The sequence below is a fragment of the Triticum dicoccoides genome, chromosome 6A (assembly GCF_002162155.2).
Source record: "Triticum dicoccoides isolate Atlit2015 ecotype Zavitan chromosome 6A, WEW_v2.0, whole genome shotgun sequence".
Taxonomy (NCBI): domain Eukaryota; kingdom Viridiplantae; phylum Streptophyta; class Magnoliopsida; order Poales; family Poaceae; genus Triticum; species Triticum dicoccoides.
This window is the reverse complement of record NC_041390.1, coordinates 436,896,141-436,908,049: the sequence shown is the minus strand read 5'-3', so window position 1 is coordinate 436,908,049 and position 11,909 is coordinate 436,896,141.

Sequence of the window (11,909 nt, the reverse complement as noted above, 5' to 3'; positions counted from 1 at the left end):
TGCAAGGTTATCATGAGTGTTGACATAGTTAAGCTCGATCTCCCCTAGCCTAATGTGACCCCGGATGAAGTGATACCTAATCTCAATATGCTTTGTCTTGAAGTGTTGCACCGGGTTAAGGGAGATCTTGATGGAACTTTCATTGTCACACCAAAGAGGCACTTTGTCACAAGCAAGCTTTTAAATCTAGGCCGATACGACCGATATATAGGCCGATATATCACTTTTGGGGCTCCACCGATATAAACATAACATATCATTTTGCAAATATCATTTTCCAACATATCATCCGATATGGACCGAAATATCGACCGATATCTGGCCAGATGTGTCCACACATATAGGACAATATGTAGATGACAACAATTATTTATTAGATAACAGTGAAATAAAATTATGCATTTACAACTTCATTATATATTATCAAAGTGATCCATAATGTTTCATACAAATTCATATATATCATACTATTTTTAACCATAGAGTAAGCATTTTGTGCAACCTTCCTTAATGGTTTCTTAATCGAGAAGTTATAATAAACTAAGAATCTAAAAGTGTTATGTCAAATTTTTGATATCATACATTTTGTTTTACTAAAAATAAATGGTTTGAAAAAGAATAACGAAAAACAACTACACATGTTTACGCCGATATATCTACATATCGTCCGATATATCACCCGATATCCGACATCCGATATGTCAAAGCCAAACCGATATGAAGCCAATATCCGATATTTTGAAGCTTGGTCAGAAGTGACACCGTAATCCTTTAAAGTTTGCCTCATCTATAAAAGTTGTGCACAACAACTACCGGCAGCCACATACTCCGCTTTCGTGGATGAGAGAGACACACAATTTTGCTTCTTGGAAGACCAACTTACCAAAGAGCAACCAAGAAATTGGCACCCTATGGAAGTGGACTTCCTATCCACTTTGTCTCCTGCCCAATCCGAGTCCGAATAGCCTACAAGCTTGAAATTTGCTCCTCTTGGGTACCATAAGCCAAAGTTTGGGGTATGAGCTAAATATCGAAAGATTCGTTTGACCGCCACATAGTGACTTTCCTTAGGTGCGGCTTGAAACCATGCACAAATTCCCACACTCAACACGATATCCGGTCTAGATGCACAAAGGTAAAGCAAGGAGCCAATCATGGAGCGATATACCTTTTGATCCACCGCTTTACCATTGGGATCAATGTCAAGTTGGCACTTGGTGGGCATGGGAGTGGACGCCGGTTTGAAATCACTTAGCTTGAATCTCTTAAGCATGTCTTGAGTGTATTTGGCTTGGTTGATGAAAGTTCCTTCTCTCCTTTGCTTCACTTCGAACCCGAGAAATAACTTCAACTCTCCCATGGAAGACATCTTGAACTTTGAGGTCATGAGAGCGGCAAATTCCTCATTGAATGCTTTGTTAGGGGAACCAAAGATAATATCATCAACATATAATTGGCACACAAACAACTCCCCTTTGACCTTCTTAGTAAAAGGAGTGGGGTCGATTAGCCCAACTTTAAAACCACGGTCTTGTAACAACTCGGTAAGGTGGTCATACCATGCACGTGGGGCTTGTTTAAGGCCATAGAGTGCCTTATCGAGTTGATACACATGATCGGGAAAGTAGGGATCCTCGAACCCGGGGGGTTGCTTGACATAAACTAATTCATTAATAGGACCATTAAGAAAAGCACTCTTCACATCCATTTATTATAAATTAAAGTTATGATGAGAAGCATATGCAATCAACATGCGAATGGATTCAAGACGCGCAATGGGAGCAAAGGTTTCACCGTAGTCAATACCCTCGACTTGGGAGTAGCCTTGTGCTACCAAACGAGCCTTGTTGCGAATGATAGTCCCATGAGCATCTTGCTTGTTCTTGAATATCCACTTGGTTCCAATGACATTGTGGTTCACCATTGGCCTTGGCACCAATCTCCACACTTTGTTGCGCTCAAAGTTGTTGAGTTCTTCATGCATGACATTGAGACAATCCGGATCTTTGAGCGCCTCATAGACCTTTTGGGGTTCAACACAAGGGACAAACGCGTGATGTTCACAATAGTTTGCTAATTGTCTACGAGTGCTTACCCCCTTTCTTAAGCTTCCAAGCACATTCGTCATGAGATGATCCTTGGTGGAGAGCTTGGACGCAACCTTGGCGGCACAACGCTCCAATTCCTCCTCGGGGGTGAGATGAGGAGTGGTCACTTGATCATCTTGAGTGTTGTCTTGAGCTTGTTCTTGATCTCGTGGAAGCTCTTGATCTTGAACTTGCTCGGAGGAGGGAGCTTGACCTTGGGCATCTCTTGATGTTACAACACCACCTCGAGGTTGATCTTGCCCTTGGTCTTGTTCTTGAGGTTGAGGGCCCTCACTTTGTTCTTCGGAAGCGTGTGGGTCTTGGGTTGGTGAAGGTTCCACTTGAGTAGAACATTGTCCTCCTTCGGCCACAAGGGGTTCCTCAATGGGTAGGATATGACCAATACCCATTCTTCTTATGGCTTGGGGAGGAATTTCATCACCTACATCACAAGTACCACTTTGCTCCACTTGGGAGCCGTTATTCTCATCAAACTCCACGTTACATGTTTCCTCAATAAGTCCCATGGACTTATTGAGAACACGGTAAGCATGAGAGTTTGTAGCATAACCAACAAATATGCCCTCATAAGCTCTAGCCTCAAATTTAGACAAACATACACCTTTCTTGATAATGAAACACTTACACCAGAACACCCGGAAGTACTTGAGGTTGGGCTTGTTACCGGTGAGTATCTCATATGGAGTCTTGTTCAAGCCTTTGCGGAGGTAGAGCCGATTAGATGCATGACACGCGGTGTTGATGGCTTTGGCCCAAAAGTTGTAGGGAGACTTGAACTCCGCCATCATGGTCCTTGCCGCATCCATCAACGTCCGGTTCTTCCTCTCTGCTACACCATTTTGTTGAGGGGTATAAGGTGCGGAATATTGATGCTTGATTCCCTCATCACTCAAAAACTCATCCAAGGTGTAGTTCTTGAACTCGGAGCCGTTGTCACTTCTTATTGTCAAGATCTTTGCATTGTGTTGTCGTTGAGCTTCATTTGCAAAGTCGATGACAGTTTGTTGGGTCTCGCTCTTCCTCTTGAAGAAATATACCCAAGTGTATCTTGAATAGTCATATACAATCACCAAGCAATACTTTCTACCCCCAAGACTATCAAAGGATGGAGGTCCAAAGAGATCCAAGTGAAGGAGCTCCAAAGGCCTCTTCGAGTAGATGATAGTCGTGGGAGGATGAGCCTTCTCATGTAGCTTTCCTTCGATGCAAGCACTGCAAGCATGATCCTTGGCAAAACTAACATTTGTTAGTCCACGGACATGGTCCCCCTTGAGAAGACTTTGCAAAGATCTCATATTGACGTGGGCTAAACGGTGATGCCAAAGCCATCCCACATCAACTTTAGCCATTAGGCATGTCACGGTCTTAGTGGGTCGCTTCGAAAAGTTAATCACATAGAGACCATTCTCGACATGCCCAACAAAGGCTACTTTAAGAGTCTTGCTCCACAAGAGGGCCACAGAATCAACATCAAAGAAAGTGGCAAAACCCATGAGTGCTAGTTGTCGAACGGAAAGTAAATTGTATGCAAGGGAGTCAACAAGCATGACCTTCTCGATCGTAAGATCATGAGAAATGACAACTTTGCCGAGTCCCAATACCTTAGAAGATGAGGCATCACCCCACTCGACATTGGTGGGCGTGGATGGAATCTTTTGCACGTCCACCACCAAGTCCTTGCTTCCGATCATATGATTAGTAGCTCCACTATCAAGCAACCATGATTCCCCACCGGAAGCAAACACCTACAAGAGATCAATGCTTGGTTTTAGGTACCCATTTTGTAATGGGTCCTTTGATGTTAGTAACAAGGGTCTTAGGAACCCAAATAGACAATTCAATGTACTCATACAGAGAACCAAAAAATTTGGCATGAACATGCCCATCTCTAGCGCGGCACAACACATAGGAAGGATTAAAGTTGCCAGCTTTGTTGGGAAGGGGAGCATTTCCCTTCTTGGCATCACTACTCCTCATGAAGTTTTTCTCCTTCTCCTTAGTAGCACCCTCACCCTCCTTCACAAAGCTTTGCTTGAGAGGTGGAGGTCGTCTGGCCTTGTCATCTTGTTCTTGGACTTGGGCACGTACCCAATCCCTTCCTTGCCCACAACTCCCTTTTGGTTGGTCATGAGGTCGTTGAGGCTCTTCTCGCCTTGTATGCAAGACACAAGACCTTTCTCAAGTTGCACCTTTAGCTTAGCGTTCTCCTCAACAAGATGCACATGCTCACAACACGGGTTAGTAGCATTTGCATTATCAATTAACATCAGACGAGGAAAAGTGGCTTTCTCCTTGGTTATCTTTACTTGAAGTTGATCATGAGACTCTTTGAGGCTAGAATGAGCACCCTTCAAGACCTTGTGAGCCTTGTTAAGTAGATCAAACTCCTCTTTGAGTCTAGCAAGATCAACCTCAAGTTTGGCCTTCTCGGAGTTTACTACACGAGAAACAACAAGAGCATGATCAAAATATTTCTTTAACTTAGCATGATCAATGTTGTGTGACTCCTCAAGAGCCAAACGAAGACCACGCTCTTCCTCAAGGGCATTGGAAAGATCCGAAATCTCATCGGCATAGTCACGACTATGCCCCTCCATCTTGGAGATAGTATCTTCATGAGACTCGATCATGTCATTGGCTTCACCAAGTTGTTCCAAGAGATCAACAAAATGCTTCTTGGACTTACCCTTGAGTTTACCGATAAAGGACTCAAACTCATTTTACTCCACATTAGATCCCTCACATTCATCAATGCAATCCGTCAAGGAAGGATTATTAATGATGGTAGTTTTGATGTTGGGATTTACCTTGTTGGTGGCTTTAGCCATGATGCACTTGGCGGTGATGTTCTCATTGGGTGAGTCGAAGAGAGATATTCGTGGAGCTTTTGCAATGGCAATGGAGGCCATGGCAACCGACTCATCATCTTCTTCTTCATCATCATCCTCATGGTACTCTTCTTGAACCACCAACGCCTGGTGAGGGGTTTTCTTGGTGAAGTTGCTCTTGTTGGGGAAAGACTTGGCTTTGTCCTTTCGAATGAGCTTGCCACCATTGTCTTCCCTCTTCTCATACGGGCACTCCGCAACAAAATGACTCACATTGCCATAATTGTAGCAAGTCCTTAACGTTGCTTGCTCTTCGTGCCACTTGAGTTGTTCTTGTTGAAGTTTGGCCTTGAGTTTTTCTTGCTCAAAAATTTCCTTGAAGCAAGTGCCATGTGTTCATGATAGGCATACTTTGTATCTTCGGGGTTGCTTTCCTCTTCTTCTTCTTCAATGCAAACCTTGGCCTTCAATGCAAGGTTGGGCTTCTTTCCCCTTTGAGAGCGAAGCACCGCATTGTCGGCGGTCTTGTCTAAGATGTTCATAGCCACAAACTCATCCAACACTTCACTTGAGGTCAAAGTGTGGAAGTCCGGCCTTTGACGAATGACGGAGGACATGGCCTTGTGGTAAGGCATCATTGCTTTGAGGAATTTGCGCTTGATCCAATTGTCATCCGTGTCCTTGCTCTCGTGATCTCGGAGTGAGACCGTGAGTTTGGTTACTCTCCGATAAAGCTCACGAGGTTCTTCATCTTCTTTCATTGCAAACTCATCGGCTTCATCTTGCACTACTTCATAGTTGGAGCGTTGAATGCTTGCGCTTCCCCGGTAGAGAGAGACAACACAAAGCCATGCATCTTTGGCCAAGGCGAAGGGCCGAAGATGAGGTAGATTGTCGGGTGGAATTGCATCTTGAATGATGAAGAGAGCATTCTCATTGAATTGATTATCCGCGGCTTCTCGAGGAGTGAAGTTGCTTGGATCATGTGGATGGAAACCTTCTTTTATGATTCTCCAAAGATTAGTGTTCACATGATTTAAATGATGCTTAAAGCGATAAACCCAAGAATCAAAGTCCTCATTTTTCACAATCTTAGGGGGAGGACCGGCATGATTCAACTGAGTGGAAGGAATCGATCCACCATAAACAAGTGGTGGTTCCACATGGGCAAAGATGCCGGTGCCATTTTTACCACTAGAAGAAGGAGCCTTTTCACTACTAGCACACCCCTTATCGGAGATAGCATCCGTCACCTTGTCGGTGGGATCACCCACTTTCAACGGTGCGGTGGATAGTTTAAGCCCTTCAATGAATTTAGTAAACATGCTTTCAACCTCGGTCTTCATTGAGGTTTTCAATGTCTCCAAGGCTACATTGAATTCCTCACGGGAGATCGAGGTTCCCCCATCACCCGTAGACAAGATCGGATTTACACCGGAGTGCTCCTCCACACCGTCTACGGTGTCAACCATACTCTTCGGACGACAAAGTCCTTAGTAAAGAGGCGAGGCTCTGATACCAATTGAAAGGATCGATATGGTTGACTAGAGGGGGGTGAATAGGCAACTAACATTTTTTAACTTTTCTTTACCAAATTCAACTTTGCATCAAAGTAGGTTGTTTAGATGTGCAACTAGGTGAGCAACCTATATGATGCAACAACAATGAACATACAAGCAAGCAAGAGAAGTAACACTAATAAGCTTGCACAAGTAAAGGTAAGAGATAACCAAGAGTGGACCCAGTGAAGGCGAGGATGTGTTACTGAAGTTCCTTCCTTTGAGGGGAAGTACGTCTCCGTTAGAGCGGTGTGGAGGCACAATGCTCCCCAAGAAGCCACTAGGGCCATCGTATTCTCCACACGCCCTCACACAATGCGAGATGCCGTGATTCCACTATTGGTTCCCTTCGAGGCGGCAACCGGACCTTTACAAACAAGGTTGATGCAATCTCCACAACTTAATCGGAGGCTCCCAACAACACCACAAAGCTTCACCACAATGGACTATGGCTCCGTGGTGACCTCAACCGTCTAGGGTGCTCAAACACCCAAGAGTAACAAGATCAGCTAGGGATACATGGGGGAATCAAATATCTCTTGGTGGAAGTGTAGATCGGGGCCTTCTCAACCACTCTCGAGCAAATCAACAAGTTTGATTGGCTAGAGAGATAGATTGGGCGAAAATGGAGCTTGGAGCATTAATGGAGCTTGAGGGGGAAGAGGTAGGTCAACGAAGAAGAAGGGGACCCCCTTTTATAGTGGGGGTAACAATCCAACCGTTACCCCACTAAACAGCCCCGCAGAGGGCAGCGGTACTACCGCGGGACCCAGCGGTACTACCGCTCCCCCCTACGATACTACCGCCCAGCAAAGAGGGCTAGAAGACAGAGGAGGGACTGGCCCAGTGCGGTACTGCCGGACAGGCCTAGAGCGGTACTGCCGCGGTGGCAAAGCGGTACTACCGCTCTCGAGCAGTACTACTGCACCTACAACCGCTGCAGGTGCCGCTCAACCCGACACGAGAAATGCCCCCCTCGAGTCGAGGCGGTGGCCCAGTACTGCAGCGGTACTGCCGCTGAGGACACACAAGCGGTACTACCGCTGGGCACCACGGTACTATGACTGGTGCTAAAGACAGCTCAATCTGCAAGGAAAGAGACCTCCAATGATGCGGGAAGGCCCAGAGGGTGAGAAACGAAGGTGTACATGATGATTCCACCCTAGCCAAACCAAAGCGGACCCCCTCTTGATAGTACAGCGACTCCTAAGAAACTAGTCCACCAACAAGAAACGAAAGAGCTACACCGTCTTGAAAAACACTCCTAGGGGAGAGAAATCGTCTCGAGCCAAAGGATGAATCTCTGAAACGCTCAACGCACAAGGTTAGTCCGCAAATATGTTGTCATCAATCACCAAAACTACATCAAGAGAGATATGCCTTAACAACAATAACCCAAATGGTGGTGTAAAAAACTGTCAAAAAGTGCAAAACGTTTGCGATGGAGGATGCATCAAACACGGTTCAGATTTTAGTTGCGTGTGTGATGAAGGGCACACGGTTAACCCGTTCGAACTGTTTGCGATGAGGAAGAACAACAGAAACGGGCATCCATATCAATGTGTGTGTGATATACGACATACAGTTCGCTCCAATGAACCCTTTGCTATTAGGGAGTGCAACATAAACGGTTAGCCAGATCAAGGTGTGTGTACGGTTCACTCAGACGAACTATTTTCGATTAGAGAACGCAACAGAAATGGTTCAACTTAATAAGATGTGTGTGATACATGGCAAACAGCCAACTCAGATGAACTGTTTGCGATGAGAATTTACAACACATACGGTTAATATAGTTAGTTCATGTGCGATTCTGTGTGTACAAAAAACTTTGAAAAATGCAAACTACTTGCTTGCGGTGGCTAGGAGTATCGCACACGATGCGTCTGCGAGTACTCGTGTGCGATGATTAGTAAGTTACACATGCATTTCCTTATGTTAACACTTGTGTGATAAAAAACACGTGGCACCGGATACAATATTCGGGTTGTGTGTGTGCTCCACTTAGTCTTCCCGCGCTCCACATGGGTGAATTGTAAAATCCACGCCTATTCCCTCACCAGTTTCCTGCCACCAGCTAACGGCTTGCTGCATATAACACAGGCGGCAACGCACCGCCGCGACACTCTGCGAAGATCTAGTCCTCACCCATCTACCATTAGTTATTCCAAGCATGCCAGGCAACAACCAAAGTTTCAATGTCGACGCCTACCCGCGTTACATATTCGGCGAGGAGAACGAGCCGAAGCAGGTCGGGGAGCAAGAGCTTCATCGGCCAGTGCAGGCACCATGGCCCATCAGCAGCGATATCGGTGTCACAGTCCTTGGGAGCACAATCGACATATTGCAGAGGAGGTGTGATGAGCAGTTTGCCATCCACCGTGCAAAAGATCCAGAGCTGCTTGTCGGCATGATCGACGACCCACCCGAAGAACCACCGTCACTAGTGCACATCGAGAGCCTGATGCCCCGCAAGGAATGGGCAGAGGACCTCTGCGATTCAGTCAAGACAAAGGCAACTGATACGTCTCCAATGTATCTATAATTTTTTATTGTTCCATGCTATTATATTATCCATCTAGGATGTTTTATCTGCATTTATATGCTATTTTATATGATTTTTGGGACTAACCTATTAACATAGAGCCCAGTGCCAGTTTCTCCTTGTTTTTGAGTAACGCAGAAAAGGAAAACCAAACGGAGTCCAATTGACCTGAAACTTGATGGAGCTTATTTTTGGACTAGAAGAAGGCCATGGAGTAAAAGAGTTGGGCCAGAAGAGTCTCGGGCTGCCCACGAGGGCGGGGGCGCATCCACCCCCTGGGCGCGCCTCCCTGCCTCGTGGACAGCCCGGAGACCCTCCTGACTTGTTCTCGATGCCAAAACCTCTTATATATACAGAAACTTCCAGAAAGAAACCTAGATCGAGAGTTCCGCCGCCAGAAGCCTCCGTAGCCACCAGAAACCAATCTAGACCTATTCCGGCACCCTGCCGGAGGGGGGAATCCCTCTCCGGTAGCCATCTTCATCATCCTGGCGCTCTCCATGACGAGGAGGGAGTAGTTCTCCCTCGGGGATGAGGGTATGTACCAGTAGCTATGTGTTTGATCTCTCTCTCTCTCTCTCTCTCTCTCTCATGTTCTTGAGTCGGCACGATCTTGATGTATCGCAAGCTTTGCTATTATATTTGGATCTTATGGTGTTTCTCCCCCTCTACTCTCTTGTGATGAATTGAGTTTTCCCTTTGAAGTTATCTTATCGGATTGAGTCTTTAAGGATTTGAGAACACTTGATGTATGTCTTGCATGTGCTTATTTGTGGTGACAATGGGATATCACGTGATCCACTTGATGTATGTTTTGGTGATCTACTTGCGAGTTCCGTGACCTCGTGAACTTATGCGTAGGGGTTGGCACACGTTTTCGTCTTGAATCTCCCGTAGAAACTTTGGGGCACTCTTTGAAGTTCTTTGTGTTGGTTGAATAGATGAATCTGAGATTGTGTGATGCATACAGTATAATCATACCCACGGATACTTGAGGTGACATTGGAGTATCTAGGTGGCATTAGGGTTTTGGTTGATTTGTGTCTTAAGGTGTTATTCTAGTACGAAATCTAGGATAGATTGAACGGAAAGAATAGCTTTGTGTTATTTTACTACGGACTCTTGAATAGATCAATCGGAAAGAATAACTTTGAGGTGGTTTCATACCCTACAATAATCTCTTCATTTGTTCTCCGTTATTAGTGACTTTGGAGTGACTCTTTGTTGCATGTTGAGGGATAGTTATATGATCCAATTATGTTATTATTGTTGAGAGAACTTGCACTAGTGAAAGTATAAACCCTAGGCCTTGTTTCAACGCATTGCAATACTGTTTGTGCTCACTTTTATCATTAGTTACCTCGCTATTTTTATATTTTCAGATTACAAATACTCATATCTACCATCCATATTGCACTTGTATCACCATCTCTTCGCCGAACTAGTGCACCTATACAATTTACCATTGTATTGGGTGTGTTGGGGACATAAGAGACTCTTTGTTATTTGGTTGCAGGGTTGGTTGAGAGAAACCATCTTCATCCTACGCCTCCCACGGATTGATAAACCTTAGGTCATCCACTTGAGGGAAATTTGCTACTGTCCTAGAAACCTCTGCACTTGGAGGCCCAACAACGTCTACAAGAAGAAGGTTGTGTAGTAGACATCAACCTCTTTTCTGGCGCCGTTGCCGGGGAGGTTAGCGCTTGAAGGTATATCTTTAGATCTTGCAATCGAATCTTTTTGTTTCTTATTTTATCACTAGTTTAGTTTATAAAAGAAAACTACAAAAAAATGGAATTGAGGGTACCTCATATGCTTCATATTTTTAATATCTTTCATGAAAATAAGGATTCTGATAATTGTGCCAAAGTGTTAAAAGAAGAATGCATTAGAATGTTTGGCACTAAATCTTTGAATGATGAGCATGATTGCAATGTTATTAGTATGAACTCTTTGAATATCCATAGTATTAATGATGATTGCACTAGTCATGATGAAAATGTCTCTTATAAGCATGTCAACTTTTGTGGAATACATGGAGCTTGCAAGCACACACCAAATAGGGAAGATAGATTTTGCAAGAGGCATAAGTATTTGGAAACTAAATGGTTGCAATAAAGGCTAGATGATTGTGCTGAAAGATTCAATATTTATCGCCATCCTTGTGAACTTTGCAATGAACATGGTCATTTAAAGCTCCAATGCTATTTGTTTCATGATCAAATCGTGTCCAAAAATTGTGATAACTTGATTACCCTTGAGGATCATAAAGAGCTTAGTCTTCTTTTGGGGTATGAAGAAATGAAACATATAACTGAGGGTATTCCAAAATTTAATCTTGATAGATTTCTTGATTTTGATCTAGAAGAAATTTTTATGTATTGTGCGGTGAATTGCATTGAAAATCCTTATATTGCTAATTACATAAAGACAAGAAAACAAATAGAAAATGAAGAGAATACTAATGAAAGGGAAGAGACTTCCCAATATTCTCCTATTATTTCTTATGATGAATCAGGTAACGAGGAGGAGCCTCCTATTCAACCAATCTCATTAATAAGGAGCTCCGAAAAGAGGATTAAACCCACACATGATGTGAAGAAGAAAAAGAAAAGACGGAGAAGCAAAGGTAAAAATGTATCCCTCCCAAATTATGTTGCTCCTGTTACTCATTGTGATGATGATAATTGTTATACTATTGGTGCTATCCATACTATTAATGATGAAAATGATTATGCTTATGATATGAAAAATCCCAAGCTTGGGGATGATATGTTTGAGAATTTATTCGCTGCAATTAATGTTTGTCCCAAGCTTGGGGATGATATGTTTTATGAAGATGATATTTTTAATCTCCCAAGTTTTG